A 21,125-nucleotide genomic window follows, 5' to 3' on the forward strand; every position below is an offset into this window, starting at 1 on the left:
GCAGGAAAGAGACAGACAGAGAGAGGACGGTGCCATGGGGAGGAAGTGAGAGCCGCTAACTCAGAAAGTGTTTGCTGGGTAACCCGTGAGGCTGGGTGCAAACACTCGGATAAAATAAGGAAACAGTGACTTTATAAAGCAACAAAAATGAGAATGTGTAATTTCTTCTTTAAATAATGGCTTTTTTGTCTCTGCATTTCCATATAAATTTTAGAATGCCTTGTTAATTTCCAGGAAAAAAAAAAACTTGCTGGGATTTTTATTGGATCAATTTGGAGATAATTGACATCTTTGTAATGTTGCCTCTTTCCATCCATGAACATGACTTATCCCTCCTCTTATTAATAATTATTAATAATTACTAATTAGTAATAATATTTTATAGTTTATATGTAGAAAATTTTCTTTAGATGTATTTCCACAACTTTAATTTTGTGGTGTTGTAAATGCTGTTTTAAAATTTTCATTTTCTTATTGTTCACTCTTTTTCAATAAAAATGAAACTGATTTTTGTTAATTAAAATTTTGGGGTGGCATTTACAATTGATTTTTCTAAGGTAATCTTTTATTCAAGAAATTTGCTAAGATTACTTAGTCTGATTGCAAGTTCTTTGGAGCTTTCCATACGCACTTATGTTGTATTTGTGTTGTGTGGGGATAATGACAGTTTTATTTCTTCCTTTTTAATTCCTATAGCTTATTTCTTCCTAAACTTTTTGCAGTGGCTAGGACTGCCTCACCCCTCCCCCACCCCGGGCAACATAAACAGACACGGTGAAAATAGGAATTGTTTTATTCTTTTTCTCAGGTGGAAAGCATTCAATAATTCACCATCAATATAATATCAATATAATATTGGAGGCAGGTTTGTATTTTTTTAAATTAAAGATACTCTTATCATTGAGAAAGATCTATTCCTACTTTGCTAAAATTTTTATCATGACTGGATATGAAATTTATCAAATGCTTTTCTTTTTTGCACCTATTAATATGGTCATAGATTTTACCTTATTTATTTTGTTAATATGGCGAATTCATGAACTGGTTTTAAAATGGTCTATTTAGATCAAACCCAGCTTGCTCATGAAAGATCCTTTTTGTTTGTCACTGCATCTGACTTGCTAATGTTTTGTTTAGGATTTTGGCATCTGTTTTTTTTTTTACAGAGACACAGAGAGAGACAGAGAGAGGGATAGATAGGGACAGACAGACAGGAACGGAGAGAGATGAGAAGCATCAATCATCAGTTTTTCATTGCGACACCTTAGTTGTTCATTGATTGCTTTCTCATATGTGCCTTGACCGTGGGCCTTCAGCAGAATGAGTGACCCCTTGCTCGAGCCAGCGACCTTGGATCCAAGCTGGTGAGCTTTGCTCAAACCAGATGAGCCTCTGCTCAAGCTGGCGACCTCAGGGTCTCGAACCTGGGTTCTCTGCATCCTAGTCCAACGCTCTATCCACTGTGCCGCTGCCTGGTCAGGCTGACATCTGTTTTTGAGAGAGGTTTGTCTATAACTTTCTTTTCATGTAATGTCCTAATTGAGTTTTGGTAGCTGCATTATTTTAGCCTCACACAACAATTTTGTGTGCGTGCCCTCTTCTTGTGTCCTCTGGAAGAATTGTGTTAAGATCTGTGCTATTTCTTCTTTCAAAGTTATTGGTGTTTTCAGAACATGAAGCTTTGCTTTGTTGATATTCAGTTGTTAGACATTTGTTTCCTGGGTACCTCCGCACCCCCTGTTCTCTTTACTATTTCCTTCTTTCTACTTTCTTTCAGTTTATTTTATGTTTATTTTCTAACTTCTTGGGATAAATAGTTAGACCAGGGGTCCCTAAACTTTTTACACAGGGGGCCAGTTCACTGTCCCTCAGACTGTTGGAGGGCCAGACTATAAAAAAAACTATAAACAAATTCCTATGCCTGACCAGGCGGTGGCGCAGTGGATAGAGCATCGGACTGGGATGCGGAAGACCCAGGTTCGAGACCCTGAGGTCTCCATCTTGAGCGTGAGTTCATCTGGTTTGAGCAAAAAGCTCACCAGCGTGAACCCAAGGTCACTGGCCTGAGCAAGGGATTACTCGGTCTGCTGAAGGCCCACGGTCAAGGCACATATGAGAAAGCAATCAATGAACAACTAAGGTGTCGCAACAAAAAACTGATGATTGATGCTTCTCATCTCCCAGCATTCCTGTCTGTCTGTCCCTGTCTATCCCTCTCTCTGACTCTCTCTCTCTGACTCTGAAAAAAAATAAAATTAAATTAATTAAAAAAAAATTTTCTATGTACACTGCACATATCTTATTTTAAAGTAAAAAAAACAAAATGGGGACAAATACAATATTTAAAATAAAGAACAAGTAAATTTAAATCTACAAACTGCCCGGTATTTCAATGTGGGACGCCGCAGCCGCAGACCGATGTGCGTCATATGACACGCTTCCGGAGCCATGACGCCTGCATCCCGCGTCACTACAAGTAGTACTGTACGTGAGCGTCGCAGTGCTTTGCGGCACCGCCACATACAGTACTCCAGGGGCACAGGATGTGATGCACTCACTGGCCACCAATGAAAGAGGTGCCCCTTCTGGAAGTGTGTGGGGGGCCGGATAAATGGCTTCAGGAGGCCGCATGCGGCCCGTGGGCCGTAGTTTGGGGACCCCTGAGTTAGACAATTGATCTTTCAGCCTTTCTTATTTTTTAATATGAGCATCTATTCTATGAATTTAATATATAAAATTTCCTAAGCACACCCTGGGCCTTGATTCACAGGTCTTGATGTGTTGTGTTACATTGATTCATTCCAAAATGGATTCTGTAGACATAAACGACTTAATTTACAAACATTTGGAGATTTCCTAATTATTTTCTAGCTTGATTCCTCTGTGTTCAGAGAATTTACTCTGAAGAAATTCAGCAATTTTGATATTTGTTGATACTTGTTTTATGCCCAGGACATGGTTCGTTTTAATAAATGTTTTATGTACTCTTGAGTAGAGTGGACGTTCTGTGTCCCTGGGTGTCGTGTTCTCTGTATGTCTGTCAGATCAAGTTAGTTAATCATCTTGTTCAAGTTTTCTGAATCCTTAGTGACTTTTTCTACTTGTCTTGTAGTTACCTAGATTGATGTGTTCATGTGTCTTATTACCATTGTGGACTTTGCTATTTAGTTATTTATTATTATTATTTTTTTTTTGTATTTTTCTGAAGCTGGAAACGGGGAGAGACAGACAGACTCCTGCATGCGCCCAACTGGGATTCACCGGGCACGCCCACCAGGGGGCGATGCTCTGCCCCTCTGGGGCGTTGCTCTGTTGCGACCAGAGCCACTCTAGCGCCTGGAGCAAAGGCCAAGGAGCCATCCCCAGCGCCTGGGCCATCTTTGCTCCAATGGAGCCTCGGCTGCAGGAGAGGAAGAGAGAGACAGAGAGAAAGGAGAGGGGGAGGGGTGGAGAAGCAGATGGGTGCTTCTCCTGTGTGCCCTGGCCGGGAATCGAACCTGGAACTTCTGCATGCCAGGCTGACGCTCTACCACTGAGCCAACTGGCCAGGGCCTGCTATTTAATTTTAGCGCTTTCAAATTTTGCTTTATATACTATGAAGCTCTGTTATTAGATGCGTGAAAATCTCTCTTTGTTTCATCTTCCTGGAAGACTGACCTTTTGTCATTGAGAAGCGTTTCTCCTTATCTCCAGTAATGCTTCTTGAGTGGATAGCTGTGCCGGCATCCCTTCGGTTGGTTCTGGTGCAGTACTTATTAATATTCTCCATTCTTATACTTCCAACATTCTTACATCTAAGGCATCCTGTAAAGCAGCATAGATATTTTTTAAAAATTCAGTATGACAATCTTTATTCTTTATTGAGATATAATTCACCATTTTAAAATGTAAGATTGAATAGGTTTTAGTATATTTACAGAGCTTTGCAGCCATGACAACTATCTAATTTCAGATCCCTTTCGGTACTCCCAGAAGAAACCTTATATCCGTTGACTGTCACTCTTTATTGTCCCCCCCAACCCCCACCCCATTCCCTGGCAAGCCCTGATCCATCTCTGTGGATATGCCTACCCTGGACATTTCGTAATAAAGGAATCATACAATACATGGTATTTTGTGACTGGCTTCACGCCTCTAACATCAGGTTTTGGAGGGTCATCCTCAGTACTTCATTCCTTTTGCTGCCAAATCATATTCTGGAGTATGGACCTACTGCATTTTGTTTATTCGTTCACTCATTGGTGGACTTTTGGGCTGTTTCTACTTGATAGAGCTCGCTAGGCAGACATGTATTAGTAACGTTAAGGAAAATCGAGTACAAGTGTTTGTGTGGATATAGGTTTTCATTTCTCTTGGCTATGCATATCATAGTGGAACTATTGGGTCAGATGATAACTCTATGTTGAATGCAAAGGACTGCCAAACAGCGTTCCCAAAATCATTGTGCATTTTACCCCACCAGCAATGCGTCAGAGTTCTAAATTCTCCATGTTCTTGCCCACACTTTTATGGTCTATCTTAATTCTCACCATCTCAGTGAGTGTGAGGTAATATCTTACTGCTTTTGGTTTGTATTTCCTTAGTGACTAGTGACATTGAACATCTCTTCATGTGCTGATAGACTGTTGATACATCTTCTTGGCAGAAATAGCTATTCAAATCCTTTGTTCTATTTAAAATTGGGATATATGTCTTTTACAAAGAGTTCTTTATAAATTCTAAATATAAGTCCCTTATCAGGTATATGATCTGCAAATATTTTCACCCATTTTATGAATTGTCTTTTTCTTAAAGGCGTTCTTTGAAGCACCCATAATTTTAATTTTGATGATGTGCAGTTTATCTGTTTATTTCTTCTGCTGATTGGGCTTTTGATGTCTGTCATATGTAAGAAACTATTGTTTTAAGAGTTTTATAATTTTAGAGCCTACATTTAGATCTGTGATTCATTTTGAGTTATTTGACTATGATGATGAGATTGAGCCCAACTTTATTTGTTTTTATGTGGATATTAAGTTGCTCTAGCACCATTTGTTGAATTTTTCCACTAAATTTGTGTTGGCCCTAATAGAAAATAAGTTGCCCATAAAGGGAGAGTTTATTTCTATACTCTCAGTTCTTTTCCATTAATGTGTTTCTTTATGTTTATGCTAGTACACACATTTGGGGGGGGGGTAAATTTTGAAGTTGAGAAGTGTGAGTTCTCCAACTTTGTCCCTTTTCCAAAATTGCTTTGGCTATACTGGGTCCCTTACATTTCCATGTGAATTGCAGGATTATCTAATTAATTTCTGAAAAAATAAGAAGGCAGCTGGAATTTTGTTTGAATTGCATTGAATCTGTAAATTATTTTAGGGGAATGTTGCCTTCCTAACAATATGAAGTTTTCTGATCCGTGAACATGGGATGTCTTTGATTATTTTTAGATTTTCTTTTATTTCTTTCGACAATGTTTTATACTTTTCAGGGTACAAATCTTATTCTTATTTTATTAAATTTGTCCTTAGGTATTTTATTCTTTTTTTTTTTTTTTTTTTTTTTTTTTCATTTTTCTGAAGCTGGAAACAGGGAGAGACAGTCAGACAGACTCCCGCATGCGCCCGACCGGGATCCACCCGGCACGCCCACCAGGGGCGGTGCTCTGCCCACCAGGGGGCGATGCTCTGCCCATCCTGGGCGTCGCCATATTGCGACCAGAGCCACTCTAGCGCCTGAGGCAGAGGCCACAGAGCCATGCCCAGCGCCCGGGCCATCTCTGCTCCAATGGAGCCTTGGCTGCGGGAGGGGAAGAGAGAGACAGAGAGGAAGGAGAGGGGGAGGGGTGGAGAAGCAGATGGGCGCTTCTCCTGTGTGCCCTGGCCGGGAATCGAACCCGGGTCCTCCGCACGCTAGGCCGACGCTCTACCGCTGAGCCAACCGGCCAGGGCATTTTATTCTTTTTGAAATTATAAATGAGGCTGTTTTCTTCATTTCTTTTCTTTTTTTTTTTTGTATTTTTCTGAAGTTGGAAATGGGGAGGCAGTCAGACAGACTCCCGCATGCGCCTGACCAGGATCCACCCGGCACGCCCACCAGGGGGCGATGCTCTGCCCCTCTGGGGCACAGCTCTGTTGCAATCAGAGCCATTCTAGCGCCTGAGGCAGAGGCCACAGAGCTATCCTTGGCGCCCGGGCCAACTTTGCTCCAATGGAGCCCTGGCTGTGGGAGGGGAAGAGAGAGACAGAGAGGAAGGAGAGGGGGAGGGGTGGAGAAGCAGATGGGCGCTTCTCCTGTGTGCCCTGGCCGAAAATCAAACCCGGGACTCCTGCACACCAGGCCAACGCTCTACCACTGAGCCAACCGGCCAGGGCCTTAATTTTATTTCAGATTATTTATCGTTGGTGTATAGGAATACAGTTGACTTTTGTATATTGATTTGGTATCTTGTTATTTTGCTGAGCTTTTTTATTAGTTTGAATGATTTTGTGTGTGTGTGTGTGTGGATTTCTTAGGCATTTTTAAACACAAGATCATCTCATCTACCCATAAAGATAACTTATTTCTTCTTTTCTAATCTGGATGCATTTTTCTTCATTTTCTTGCCTAATTGTCCTAGGTAAAACCTCCATCCAGTACATTACTGAATAGGAGTAGTGGATATTTTTGTCTTGTTTCTTTTTTTTTTTTTTTCTTTTTTTTTTTTTCATTTTTCTGAAGCTTGGAAACAGGGAGAGACAGTCAGACAGACTCCCGCATGTGCCCGACCGGGATCCACCCGGCACGCCCACCAGGGTGTCTTGTTTCTGATCACAGGAGAAGGCATTCAGTTTTTTGCCATTGAGTATAATGCCAGCTGTGGATTATTTTTCGAGATGCCCTTTATCAAGTTGAAGAAATTCCTTGCTACTTTGAGTTTATTGAGTGTTTTACCACAAAAGGTGTTGGATTTTGTCAAAAGCTTTTTCTATGTCTATTAAGGTTATTATATGGTTCCCCCCTACACACTTTATTTTATGAATATCGTGTATCCCATTAATTAATTTTTGGATGCTAAATCAACCTGGCATTCCTGGGGAAAAGATAACTTGTTCATAGTATATTATCCTTTTATATGCTGCTTGGTTTCATTGAGTAAAATTATATTGAGGGTGTTTGTGTCTATATTTCTTCTGGGATTCACATGATGCATATGTTGACATGTTTGACGTTGTCCTACAGGTCTCTGAAGCTCTGATAATTTTTCTTCATTCTTTTTTCTTTTTGTTCTTTATGTCAATGAATGTATCTTTAAGTTTGCAAACTCTTTCTTGTGCCAGCTCATATCTGCTGTTGAGCCTCTCTAAGAAATGTCTCATTTCAATATCTCTACTTTTCTACTCCAGATTTCTATTTGGTTGTTGTTAATAACCTCTACTTTTCAATATTCCTAATTGGGTGAGACATTGACCTCATATGTTTCATTAATTCTTTAGGCATGGTTTATTTTAGTTCTTTTTTTTTTTTTTTTTTTTTTTTTTTTTTTGCATTTTTCTGAAGCTGGAAACAGGGAGACAGTCAGACAGACTCCCACATGCGCCCGACCGGGATCCACCCGGCACGCCCACCAGGGGCGACGCTCTGTCCACCAGGGGGCGATGCTCTGCCCATCCTGGGCGTCGCCATGTTGCGACCCTCCTGGGTGTCGCCATGTTGCGACCAGAGCCACTCTAGCACCTGGGGCAGAGGCCACAGAGCCATCCCCAGCGCCCGGGCCATCTTTGCTCCAATGGAGCCTTGGCTGCGGGAGGGGAAGAGAGAGACAGAGAGGAAGGCGCGGTAGAGGGGTGGAGAAGCAAATGGGCACTTCTCCTGTGTGCCCTGGCCGGGAATCGAACCCGGGTCCTCCGCACGCTAGGCCGACGCTCTACCGCTGAGCCAACCGGCCAGGGCCTATTTTAGTTCTTTAACATATTTAAAATAGCTGATTTAAAGTATTTTTGGAATCCTGGCTGGTGGTAATAAAATCTTTGTGTAGTAACATCAATATCTGAGTTTACATAGGGCTAGTTTCTACTGACTGTGTCTTTTCTCGTGTATGGGACACACTTATTCTTTGCATATTTTATCATGTTTTGTTGAATATGAGGCATTTAAAATAATATAATTTGACAACTCTGGAAATCAGATTCTTCCCTGCCCCTCAGGTTTATTGTTTATTATTGTGGCTGCTTCTAGGTTTTTCGGTTCTGTGAATTTCCTTGGCTTGCACTGTACAGTTTTATTCTTTGTTGTTTGTGGTCACTGAAACTTCTGCTTGGCTAGCTTACTGCTCAGCCAATGATTAGACAAAGGTTTTCTGAAATGCCTGAAACCAGTAAGTGCCCCACCTTTTGCCAGGGAGCCCAGTGAACGTGTGAATGTCACTTTTAGTGTCTCAGTAATTTACAGTTCTGCAGTTGTCTTTATTTCCTGCTTGCCCAAAGACTCAAGGTCAGGCAGAGGTGAGTGATGAGGGCTTTCTTATGTATGTCCTGGGCATCCATGCAGCCTTACCCATGAACATGACCTTCTGGATTCAAGAACAGGTTGGAGTTTCACCAAGCTTCTGTGGACATCCCATTTCCCACATTTTCCTTTTGTGTTTTGGGCCAGCCTCGTATTTGGCTGAGTTCATCTTGCCAACTGAGGTGGCTGTGATGTTAATTAACTGCCACTGACTGCATTTGACAAATGCCCACTGAGCAAACTCTGAGTCAAATCAATTAAGAGAAGGCTTACAAATGGGGCTTTTCCCGGAAGATGCCACAGAAGTTCGACAGTGACAGTTCTTTAGGAGTGGATTTTGAGGGGGGAGCTTCAGACCTTTCCTCCCGCTTTCAGCAGCTGCTAAATTGCTGTTTGTCAGAGCTGCTATGGTTGTGAAGCTGCTGTTTTTACGGCTATGACAAAGCCATGGAGAGGAGGGGTTGGGAATAGGTTAAGTTAAAATACCACAAAGCTTAGCTTACTGTCCTCACTAAGATCCAGATATTTTACTTGAATAAATGTTCCTTATGTTGGTGAAAGCCTTTGGTTAATATACCAAGTTCTGAAAAAGTTTATTTTCTTTGTTTTTTGCTGGTGCTGTCTTTGCTTTTGTGAAAGAAGTGAAATTTTGGAAGTCTTTATTGTACCAATCCAAAAGTGCCTGTCCAATTTGAATCAATTGGTGATTTAACATTATTTCCATTGAATGAATTGCTAATACATTTAGGTTTATAGACACTATTTTCCTATTTATAGTCTATTTGTTGCATTTATCTTAATTTTCCTTTTCACCTTCATTTTTTGCTTTAAAAATGATTAATTACTATCTCTCTATTACCTTATAGAGATATATTTTCTCTAGAAATAGCTATAAATTACAACTGCCATTTTAAAGAATCTTTTATTAATTAGTCCTTTTACCACTTCCCAGATAAAGCTAGTGCCTTAAAACACTTTTAATTCAATTTCCCTCCCTCTTACCTTTTGTGTTATTGGTGTATGCGTCTTTGTTTACATATACAGGAAGCCACATGACACATTACTATTTTGACCTAATCTATAAACATTTAGTTTTACCCATGTAGTTATTTTTATCATTGCCCTTAATTCCTCCACACTTTTCTATCTGCCCGAAGAAGTCCCATCAGCACTTCCTAATGCAGTCTGCCAGCGATGGCACCTGACAAATTCCTTCATCCTTCTCACTTTTATGAGATGGTTTGTCTAGGTATCGATTTCCAAGTTGGCATTTATTTTCTTTAGCACTTTAAATGTCCCAACTGTCTTAGTCTGCTCAGGCTGTTTTAACAGAACACCCAGGTGTGGGTTGCTTAGACAACAGACACTTATTTCTCATAGTTCTGAGGCTGGGGTTCAAGATCTAGGTGCTGGCTGTTCCAGTTCCTGGGATGGACGCCTCCCTGGCATGCCGATGACCATCCTCCTGCTGTGTCTTCACATCACAGATGGAGAATCTTGTCCGTCGTGTCTTCCCTTATAAGAGCACTATGACCCATTTGTGGGGGCTGCACCCTCGTGAACTCATCACCTGCCAGGGCCGCACATCCAAATGCATCACATTATGGAATAGGGCTTTAGCACAGGAATTGGCAGGGGGTCCGGGGGACATGAACATTCCATCCATAGCAAACTGCCATTGTCTTTTATTTTTGTTCAGACATAAATGTTTTGTTTGCTCCTTGAAAAACTGCTATAGTTTTCCTCAGGCAGTTTTAAAGACTTTTTGCCTTGTCTTTGCTTTTCAGCAGTTTAATAGGACATGCCGAGGTATGATGTTCTTTCAGAGGCGGATTAATGTCAGTGGAGGCCCCAGGCGCAGAAGAAAATATTGAACCCCTTAAAAAAAAGAGAAAGGAATAAGGAAAATAAAAATACATGTTAACCATATTTTAAAATAAAACATATTATGTACTATTAATGTTAAAATTGCACATATGAAACCAAATTTGGTGTCATTAGAAAAAAGTGTAAAGTTGGGGTTTTGCGGGACCCTTCAGATGTCGGAGCCCAGGGCGCCCGCCATTTAATCTGCCTCTGCGTTCTTTCGGTCTGTGCTGCTTAGGGTTTGCAGCACTTCTCAACTCTGTGGCATGATGTCTTTCATTCATTTTGAAAAAAAATGCATAGCCATTATCTCTCTGTGTGTTACGATTACATGCCCATTGGCTTTCTTACTGTGTGCTATGAGTCTCATGCTGGTGTTTTAAATTTTTCATCCTTTCTGGCTCTATGAGCAAAGTCAGGCTATTTTCTACTGACCTATCTTTTAGCTCCCTAATGCTCACTGTAGCTTTTGTTCAACTTAGTATAAACCTCGTATACAATGTTTTTCTTTTCAGTTGTTACAATGTTTAGTTTTATAATTTTCATTTTGTTTTTTTAGCAAGAGATTCCAGTTCTCAGGTAAAAAAAACCCCAAAACAAACAAACAAACAAAAAAATCCTCTATCTCATAATCTAGTTTTGAATGTATTAATCGCAACTTTAAAAGTCTGTCAGATAACTTTAACATGGGTACCTGTAGGTCTATAGTCTAGTTGTTCTGCTGGTCCTATTTTCTGGTGTGCCTGATAACTTTTTTTTTTAATTAAAAAAAAAATTTATTGATTGATTTTAGAGAGAGAGGAAGGGAGATAAAGAGAGAGAGAGAGACAGGAACATTGATCTGTTCCTGTATGTTTCCTGACTGGTGATTGAATCAGCAACCTCTGTGCTTAGGGATGATGCTTTAACCAACTGAGCTATTCTGCCAGGGCTGCTCCTGACACTTTTTAAGCACATGCTGGGTGTTGTGGTGACACAGAGCTCTGGATGCTGTGATCTCCCTCCAGAGAGGACTCACCCTATACTCAGGCTCCAACAAAAGGAAGATCCACTTGCTCTGATCAGGGACTGAGAAGCCCCAAGACTAAGTTGTTTTTGTTTGTTTGTTTTCTTAGGCTTGGTTTTGAGACTGAAAAAACGTCTTAGCGCTGTTTCTCCTTGTCAAGTCCTGAAGTCTAATTTTAATTCCTTGGCACCAGGAAACCTCTGGAAACCCTGCTCTGTTTGTTGGGTGTTTCTCTTCGCCTCCTTAGTGCTGAGCCTGCTGAGAGGAAACTGTCTCAGTAGGAACATTGATGGTGTCGGGTTCTCCTCTCTGTGCTTTTTAAAATTTTTCTCTCTTGAACTTTGACCTCTCAAGACCTGGCTACTTTGGAATCCACAAACTCCATTTTCTGTCTCTCCTGCCATGTGAAATTATATAAATCTCTGCTGGTGTTTTCTGCCCCACACAAAGGTCAGCAAATGCCCCAAGGTGTAAAGCTTCACAAAGCGCTGGGCTCCGGTAGTTTCCTTCTTTCTGGGATGTGCTGTGTCGCATCCTGCCATCCATCCTTGAAGTGCCTTCAAGCAAGGCTTTGCTTTCTCTTTTAATCTAGCTAATTTTTTGTTTGTTTGTTTTTGCTTGTCTGTCTGTCTCTTTGTTTCATGGGAGCATTGGCTTACTAGGAAGTCACCCCATCAAAGCTAGGATTAACAGTCTGCATTTACTTTTTTGATATACTTCACATTTCAGAGTGGTCCCCGATTCACAGATGGACGTAAAATCTGCAAAGACACCACAGTGAGTTCTTGTCTCCCCTGATGTTAATGTCTTCCCGTGCCATAGTACATTTTTAAAAAACCAAGAACCAAAACAAACAACTCTCCCCTAACCCCCAAAGAAAACATTCATATGTTACTATTAAGTAAAGTCCAAACTTTATTTGGATTTCACCATCAATATCTTTTTTTTTTAATTTTTTTTAATTTTTTTAATTTTTTTAATTTTTTAGAGAGGAGAGACAGAGAGGGAGAGAGAGGAGAGAGAGACACAGAGAGAGAAGCGGGGAGGAGCTAGAAGCATCAACTCCCATATGTGCCTTGACCAGGCAAGCCCAGGGTTTCGAACCAGCGACCTCAGCATTTCCAGGTCGATGCTTTATCCACTGCGCCACCACAGGTCAGGCCATCAATATCTTTTTTAATTTTCTTGACACAGGGTCCCCTCCAGGATTCCACACAGCAGTTAGATGTCATGTCTCTGTTGCGTCCCCTGATCTGTGACCATTTCTAAATCTTCTCTTTGTTTTTCATGACATTGAGGTTTGAGTATTACTGGCTAGGCATTTTATAGAATGTCCCTCAATTTGGGTTTATTTGATATTTTTCATATGGCTGTACTGTGTTTTTGTGTGTTTCTTTGTTTATGAAGTGAAATACCTTTCTAATCCCATTATACCAGAGAGTGCATGCTGCCAACGTGTCTTAACTTCTGGTGATGCTAACCTGGTCATAGAGCCATGACAGTATTTGAAAGGTCTTTTCAGGCTAATGGTTAGGGGATGGGGGGGAGTTTGGGAGAGTGGTAGGGGAGGGGAGAGGGAAGAAAAAGAAAAAAAAAGGTATCTTTATTGTAGGGTCGCCCAGTTTTCCTCTACATAATCTATTTTTTGGACGTAAGTCATGACATCCAACCACACCCACGCAGACGGGGGTAACACTGAGCTCCACCTTTAGAGCAGGTATCTACACAACTGTTTGGAATTCTTCTTTAAACATAAACCATCTCACCTGACCAGGTGGTGGCACAATGGATAGAGTGTCAGACTGGGATGTGGAGGACCCAGGTTCAAGACCCTGAGGTTGCCAGCTTGAGTGTGGGCTCATCTGTTTTGAGCAAAGCTCACCAGCTAAGACCCAAGGTTGCTGGGTCGAGCAAGGGGTCACTCAGTCTGCTGTAGCCCCCTGGTCAAGGCACATATGAGAAAGCAATCAATGAACAACTAAGTGCCACAACGAAAAACTGATGACTGATGCTTCTCATCTCTCTCCGTTCCTGTCTGTCTGTCCCTATCTATCCTTCTCTCTGACTCTCGCTCTGTCTCTGTAAAAAAAATTAAAAAGAAAAGAAAAAAAATCATCTCTTCTTTCATCTTTACTTATTTACTCAATCATACAGTTATATCAGCATGGACTTGTGTATAATTATTTTATACTTTGGATTACAATGCCATTCTCTTGTAATTTTTTTTTATTATTATCTGTTACTTTTTTCGTTTTTTGACAGAGGCAGAGAGAGAGAGTCAAAGAGAGGGATAGCTAGGGACAGACAGACAGGAAGGGCGAGAAATGAGAAGCATCAATTTTTCATTGTGACGCCTTAGTTGTTCATTGATTGCTTTCTCATATGTGCCTTGACCGTGGGGCTACAGGAGAGCAAGTGACTCCTTGCTCAAGCCAGCGAACATGGGGTCGTGTCTATGATCCTATGCTCAAGTTGGTGACCCCGCGGTCATGATGATGAGCCTGCACTCAAGCTGGATGAGCCGGCGCTAAAGGCATTGACCTTGGGGTTTCGAACCTGGGCCTTCAGCATCCCAGTCCAACGCTCTATCCTGCACCACCGCCTGGTCAGGCTATCTGTTATTTATTTATTGGTTGCTCAGGTTGTTTTGGCTTTGGCCATTGGAAGCTCTTTCAGACTGGGTTCTGTGTCCTTTTGACATGCTCGCACCCTTTAGCTGTTTTTGAGTTCTCTCCTGCTTTCTTCATACTGTAACATACTCCAGCCCTAGAATCGGCCATTGCTTTCTCAGCCTAGAATCAGCCATTTCTCCAAGGCTCTGATTCTTCTCTTAGAGAATGGTATTTAGAAATCAGTGTCCAAGTGCTGGTAGGCTCGTGGCTGCAGCGGTGATGTCGCACGTTGGTAATATAGTTAGAGTCTTTGTCCCCGTCAGCATTCCATCCTGAGTTTCTCACATCTCCTGGTTGGTGTTTCTAATTTGCATACTTGAGAGGTCACTCTTCATGAGGTACAATCCTGTGGGATCTGACAAATGCCCAGAGTCATGTAGGCACCGTCCTAGTACCACACAGCGTGCTGACATCATCGAAAAGTTGCTGGTGCGTCTCTTTGTAGCTAGCTGTGCACTCTGCTCCCATTCTCCAGCTGTGGCCGCCCATCCAGCTCCTGCACTGGGTTTCACTCCAACCATCTCCACCTTGTTCGCAGACCCAGGAGTGGAGAGGAGCACCCAAAGTGGGGTTCCGCTGTCAGCTTCGTGGGAGCAAGTGGGCAATAATGTCTGCTAACTAGGTTGTGCCTTATTTGTCTTAGTCATCATTATTTGTGCTAAGTACAACCCTTAGCATGAGGCAGGTGTTCATTAAAAAAAAAAGCTTTTGAGAGAAGACAAGATGGCGCTGGAGTAGGCGGACATACCAACATCCACCTCCCAGAACCAAAGTGGATTACAAACTAATTTTAAGAACTATCATCTGGAAAAACCAACTTTGGACTAAACTAAGAGGACTCTTCAACCAAGGAACACTGAAGAAGCCACACCGAGACTGGTAGGAAAAGCAAAAATGTGGAGAGGGCTGCCCAGCTCCCCGGAGCAAACGGCAGCCAGAAGAGACTCGCATGGTGGGAAGTGAGTTTAGCAGAGAGAGGAGTGTCCTTAGCCCCAGTAACAAAGCCCCAGCCTGCAGCCCCAGAGCCTAGAAGAGGCATATGGACAGTATTTAGCTGGAAACAAGACAGGATACTGTTCGTGAGAAAGAGACTGATTTCCCAGACCTTGTTCTTCTTAAAAGGACCGCGCAGAAAACCTCTCTCACAACCATTCTCCCGGGCCTCTGGGGGATGGGGAGAGAGGAGAGGTCTGGAGTAGCAGGAAGAGAGTGTAATCTAGGAGGCACAGGGAAAAACATTTTGGGAGACAGCCACCCTAACCCCTGGGACGAGTCACTCCCCAAATCTGAAGTGAATATTTCCCCTGGAAACAGCAATACTAGCAAAGGGAAGCAGGACACCAGCCAAACAAGCTCTCCCACGGCACCCAGAGCAGAGTTGCTTAGAAGGAGGGAGCTTTTGGAAATACAGTAGTGAGTCTTAGGGTCTGAGCTGCAGTGCCTGCACCCCACACGGCTGAGGGCTCGCTGGAGGGCGGCAGCAGGACGCAGAAGCTGGCTGGCCACACTGGGCCCAGGTGTGAGCTCAGTCTTGCCCAGCTGGGGAGGAAGGGATGTGCAAAAGTGGTCAAGCCCAGCTGCGGGCCACCTGCAGTCCAGCCTGCGGGAGAAGGGTGGGAACCCCGGAAGGGGGATTTTTCAAGAGAAATCCCATAAAAGGACCTGAATGAATCAGATATAACCAAATTACCAGATGCAGAGTTTAAAATAATGATTGTTAGGATGTTCAAAGGAATTAGAACAACAATAGATGGTCATTACGAACACCTAAATAAAGAGATAGCAAATGTTAAAAAGGACATTGAAATAATAAAAAAGAATCAGTCAGAAATGAAAAATACAATATCAGAAATGAAGAACACAATGAAAGGAATTAAAAGCAAGATGGACCTGCCCTAAAGCAAGGGCGCAGGAGCACAGCCTTGCCCCGCCCACAGAACCAAGGCTTGTGGCTTGACTTGGGAGCCGGCTCCTCCCACGAGGGTGGAGCCAAAAACCCAGAACAGGTAGAGTCCCGCTACTGAGCATGGGCACGCAGTCCCACCTGGCCTGTGGAGCCAAGGCTTGCAGCTGTCCCACAAGCGGCTCCTCCTGCAAGGGTGGGTTGAAAGCCCGGAAACAGGCGGAGACCCGCAGCTGAGCAAAGGTGCTCGCCACTGCCCTCAGGGCGGAGCATAACGCCACCCATGGGGGCAGGGCGAAGGCCAAGGCCACCAAGGCTTGTACACCTGAGCATGTGATCACAGCCACTCCTTGAAGGAGAAGCGGAAACCACAACAACAGCCCCAGTGGGCAGGCACCAGCAACGCCTATACCCAAACGCCTTAGGCAGCAACAGCAGAGGGGGTGGCAGGCCTGCAGACAGACCACACCTAGGGAACACAGAGGCCACACCCAGTGGACTCCAGTTGCCAAAACCTTCCTTTACACAGAGAAAATGAGAAGGCAGAGAAATGCAACACAAATGAATCAAGAGAAATCCCATAAAAGGACCTGAATGAATCAGATATAACCAAATTACCAGATGCAGAGTTTAAAATAATGATTGTTAGGATGTTCAAAGGTATTAGAACAACAATAGATGGTCATTACGAACACCTAAATAAAGAGATAGCAAATGTTAAAAAGGACATTGAAATAATAAAAAAGAATCAGTCAGAAATGAAAAATACAATATCAGAAATAAAGAACACAATGAAAGGAATTAAAAGCAAGATGGATGAAGCTGAGAATTGAATCAGCGAGTTAGAGGACAAGATAAATGAAGGCACAGAAGCAGAGCAGAAAAAAGAAAAGAGACCCAAAAAGACCACCAACTTACACCATTCACAAAAATAAACTCAAAATGGATAAAAGACTTAAATGTAAGCCGTAAAACCATAAGCATCTTAGAAGAAAACATAGGCAGTAAGCTCTCTGACATCTCTCGCAGCAATATATTTGCCAATTTGTCTCCACAGGCAAGTGAAATAAAAGACAGGATAAACAAATGGGACTTTATCAAACTAAAAAGCTTCTGCACAGCTAAAGACAATAAGAACAGAATAAAAAGACAAACTACACAATGGGAGAACATATTTGACAATGCATTTGATAAGGGGTTAATAACCAAAATTTATAAAGAACTTGTAAAACTTAATACCAGGAAGACAAACAATCCAATCCAAAAATGGGCAAAAGAAATGAATAGACACTTCTCCAAAGAGGACATACAGATGGCCAATAGGCATATGAAAAAATGCTCAACATCACTAATCATTAGAGAAATGCAAATTAAAACCACAATGAGATATCACCTCACACCAGTCAGAATGGCGCTCATCAACAAAACAACACAGAATAAGTGCTGGCGAGGATGTGGAGAAAAGGGAACCCTCCTGCACTGCTGGTGGGAATGCAGACTGGTGCAGCCACTGTGGAAAACAGTATGGAGATTCCTCAAGAAATTAAAAATCGAACTGCCTTTTGACCCAGCTATACCACTGTTAGGAATATACCCCAAGAACACCATAGCACTGTTTGAAAAGAACAAATGCACCCCCATGTTTATGGCAACATTGTTCACAATAGCGAAGATCTGGAAACAGCCCAAGTGTCCGTCAGTGGATGAGTGGATTAAAAAGCTTTGGTACATATATATTATGGAATACTACTCAGCCATAAGAAATGATGACATTGGATCATTTACAACAACATGGATGGACTTTGATAACATACTGAGCAAAGTAAGTAAATCAGAAAAAACTAAGAACTATATGATTCCATACATAGGTGGGACATAAAAATGAGACTCAGAGACATGGACAAGATTGTGGGGGTTACAGGGTGGGGGGGAGGAAAGGGAGGGAGTTGGGGGAGGGGAGGGGCACAAAAAAAACCAGTTAGAAGGTGACGGAAGACAATTGGACTTTGGGTGATGGGAATGCAGCATAATCAAATGTCAAAATAACCTAGAGATGTTTTCTCTGAACATATGTACCCTGATTTATCAATGTCACCCCATTAGAATTAATCAAAAAAAAAAAGTATAACAAGTTTTATCTCTAAAAAAAAAAAAAGCTTTTTTAGTGTATAAAGTCCCAGCATGGTCCCAATGCAAGATACTGTACATCTATGACAGCTGGAAAGGTTCTTCTTAGAAGGTTGGAACATTCCTGAGTCTTCCAACACCAGCGATTGCTGCTGCGGCATGGACCGTGTGTGTTAACACCAGCTTGCAGCCTGTCCGCCCCCGTCCCCAGGCCTCCCAGCACGGGTCACAGTCTGGACAGCGCTCTTGACACTCCTACCTTGTGGACCTTGTGGACCTTGTGGACCTTCAACGCAGCCCCTTCACAGAGGCCATGCTACTTCCACTACAAAAAGACGACTTCTTTTAGACCTCTAGGTTTTAATCTAGAAATGTATATATATTTTTAAATCTAGAAATGCTTTGTCACTAAACCTTTCTTGCACCCAAAAGTGGACACACACACACACACACACACACACACACACACACAAAAGCCTTTGGGGAAGCAATGGATGTGGCCACTCCCAACCGTGCAAGGCGGCAGCAGACAGCCACCGGAGAAGAAGGAGATCTATTCTTCAACCAGTCATAGTCAGCACATGACCTGTACGAAGGGTCCTCCACTTCTCTTGGCTCCTGTGACAAAGGCTGGACAGAGCAGCCACTTTGTGGGTGCTGATAAGGAAAGGAAAGTCAAGTTCATAACCTTGGGCTGGGTTGACCTGCCAAATTCGAGGCCACTGGATTCCTTTTAGAACCAGGCGTGAGGGTCAGTGTCCCAGTGCCGTGAGCCACCCTCTTCCTCTAAGTTGTTTTTTGAAGTGACGGAGAAGAGCTGGGAGGGGTAACAGAAAACACGAGATTCCAGATACCTGAGGGCCGGCAGGAAAACTGGGCAGTCTGCTTGTAAATATATCTGTAGCCTCAGGGTGCTATCTACCTAGCAAGAAAGCAAAGTGGAAATTTGGCAAATGTCATCATTAATTATCTAATTTGGCTGTTTACTCCAATCAAGTTCATTGGAGCATTGTCAGGTTTCCACTGCACTTGGAATGGCCCAGAGGTGGCAAAGGGAAGGGGATGTAATGACACATTCGATGCTTTTATACGCCAATCTGATGAAAACGTTTCAGTGGACTCCATAGTCACCTTCAAGGTCCGCTCTGATGAGACTTTTCTTGCACTTTCTTTGCAAAGTGACAGAAGGCTCAGGTGGATTTCCAGCCTGTTGACCAACTTACCGTATTTCCCCATGTATAAGACACACCTTTTTGGGAAAAATTTGGGGTCTAAAAACTGGGTGCATCTTATACAGTGGTTATAGACTTTTTTACTTGCATTTCCCATTATTTCGTGCTTGTTTTTATGCTCATTGTTGAAGACAGTGATTCGTCATCAGACACAGATGAGGACAAGCTAATGGATGGGAGTTTTGACAGTGATGAGTTGTATGAATTTTATGATGAATAAAACTTGAGTTCAATAACTTTATGTAATACATTTTTTTTTTCAAATTTCAGGCCCCAAAATTAAGGCGTGTCTTATCCATGGGGAAATACGGCAGATACTGAGCTCAGGCCCATTCTTCACTCCCCAGTTCCAGACGCCACTCAGCCTTGGACCCAACCAGATGCATGTGATAGCAAGATGAAAGACTCCTGGGAGGTTGGCCGTGTGCCCCTGGCCTCGCAGAAGAGAGTGTGGAGGCCACATTCAGTCCATTCTCAGGAGTTGTGTGTCCCTCCCTGCACGGAAGATTAATATATACCTTTCCACAGTCACTCACTCATCATTAAATGCTGGTCACGTGCCAGGTTCTGCACTAGGGAAGGCAGATGCAAAGATGAGTAAGGACTGAAAAGTCCGACTGGACAGTGGGAGCTAGAAGCAGTAATGTTACCGGGGTGTGGCCAGTGCTGCAGCGGAGGTGTGTACAGTGGGCACTGGGTGCACAGAGCAGGGAAGATGGAGGCCCCCTGAATGGGTCAGACGAGGTTCATTTCATAGAGTTAGGAGTTGAAACCCTAGACAGATGAAACATAAATAAGATTCCCTCTCCTCATCCAAGGTGTAGATGTTGGAGCAGAAAGATGTTTTCAGCATAGTAACAGCACATGAGAAGATGCAGGGAGCAGTGTGTTCTTCAAGCGAGCTACCAAGTGTCAGCCCACATGGGGTGCAGGCAGGAGAGTGCTGGTGGAGTGTCTGGAGAATTTTCAAGAGGAAAAGTCACTTAGTCTTCTTGGAAAGGTCACTGCTATGGTCACGGGGCATGCAGAGGCGCTGGGGGCCGTGGAGGTGGTTCAGATGCCAGGCCACTTCTCACTTAGACTTGAAGAAGTTCCCAGATACCACTGAGTTAGAAACCTCATATGCAAAGTACCTATAATAGTACCTGGAACTTGTTATAATGTACTAGAAAATCTAAGAGTTCTGAGACAGTCCTGGGTTCAGATTCTAGTTTTGCTTCTGACTAGATGGGCATCTTTTGGGTCATTTAAAAATCTTTCTGATGCCTGACCTGTGGTGGCGCAGTGGATAAAGTGTTGACCTGGAACACTGAGGTCTCCAGTTCGAATCCCTGGGCTTGCCTGGTCAAGGCACATACGGAAAGCAAACTACTATAAGTTGATGCTTCCTACTCTCTTACCCTCTTTCTCTCTCTCCCCTCTGTTTAAAAATCAATAAATAAAAATAAAAAAAAATCTTTCTGAACACGTTCTCTTACTGGTAGGCATTCATTTAGTCAACCTCATTTATTAAGGACATTGTGAGCAGCCCTGTGCTAGCCATGGAGTTATATCTGTAAACAACTGGGCAGTGTCTCCCCCCCAAAACCCCCACAATTCCAGTCTAATATGAGGGGAAAAAATAAGAAAAATTCCAACAGTGGGGCAGCCTACAAAAGACCTGACCATACTCCTCAAAATCGTCAATGTCTTCAAAAACAAGGAAAATTCTAAGACACTGTTATGGCCAAAAGGAGCCCAAGGAGACAATAGAGAAAAACATTAGGTAAATATCAAGAATATTTAAATTTAAAAAATTGACTTTAATAATAATGTATCAATATTGATTCTTTAATTGTAGCAAATGTGCCATAGTG

General features: G+C 42.6%; 1 protein-coding gene across 1 annotated transcript in view; it reads left to right on the plus strand.

Moving 5' to 3' along the window:
• The window catches only part of MIS18A (MIS18 kinetochore protein A), an 86,810-nt gene extending 66,074 nt beyond the window's left edge, over positions 1-20,736 (plus strand). Inside the window, exon 6 of the mRNA XM_066259540.1 lies at positions 19,540-20,736. The gene's annotated coding sequence lies outside the window, so the exon portion shown is untranslated. The remainder of the gene's footprint in view (positions 1-19,539) is intronic.
• Positions 20,737-21,125: the final 389 nt, after the last annotated feature.

This window comes from Saccopteryx bilineata, chromosome 2, assembly GCF_036850765.1.
Source record: "Saccopteryx bilineata isolate mSacBil1 chromosome 2, mSacBil1_pri_phased_curated, whole genome shotgun sequence".
NCBI lineage: Eukaryota > Metazoa > Chordata > Mammalia > Chiroptera > Emballonuridae > Saccopteryx > Saccopteryx bilineata.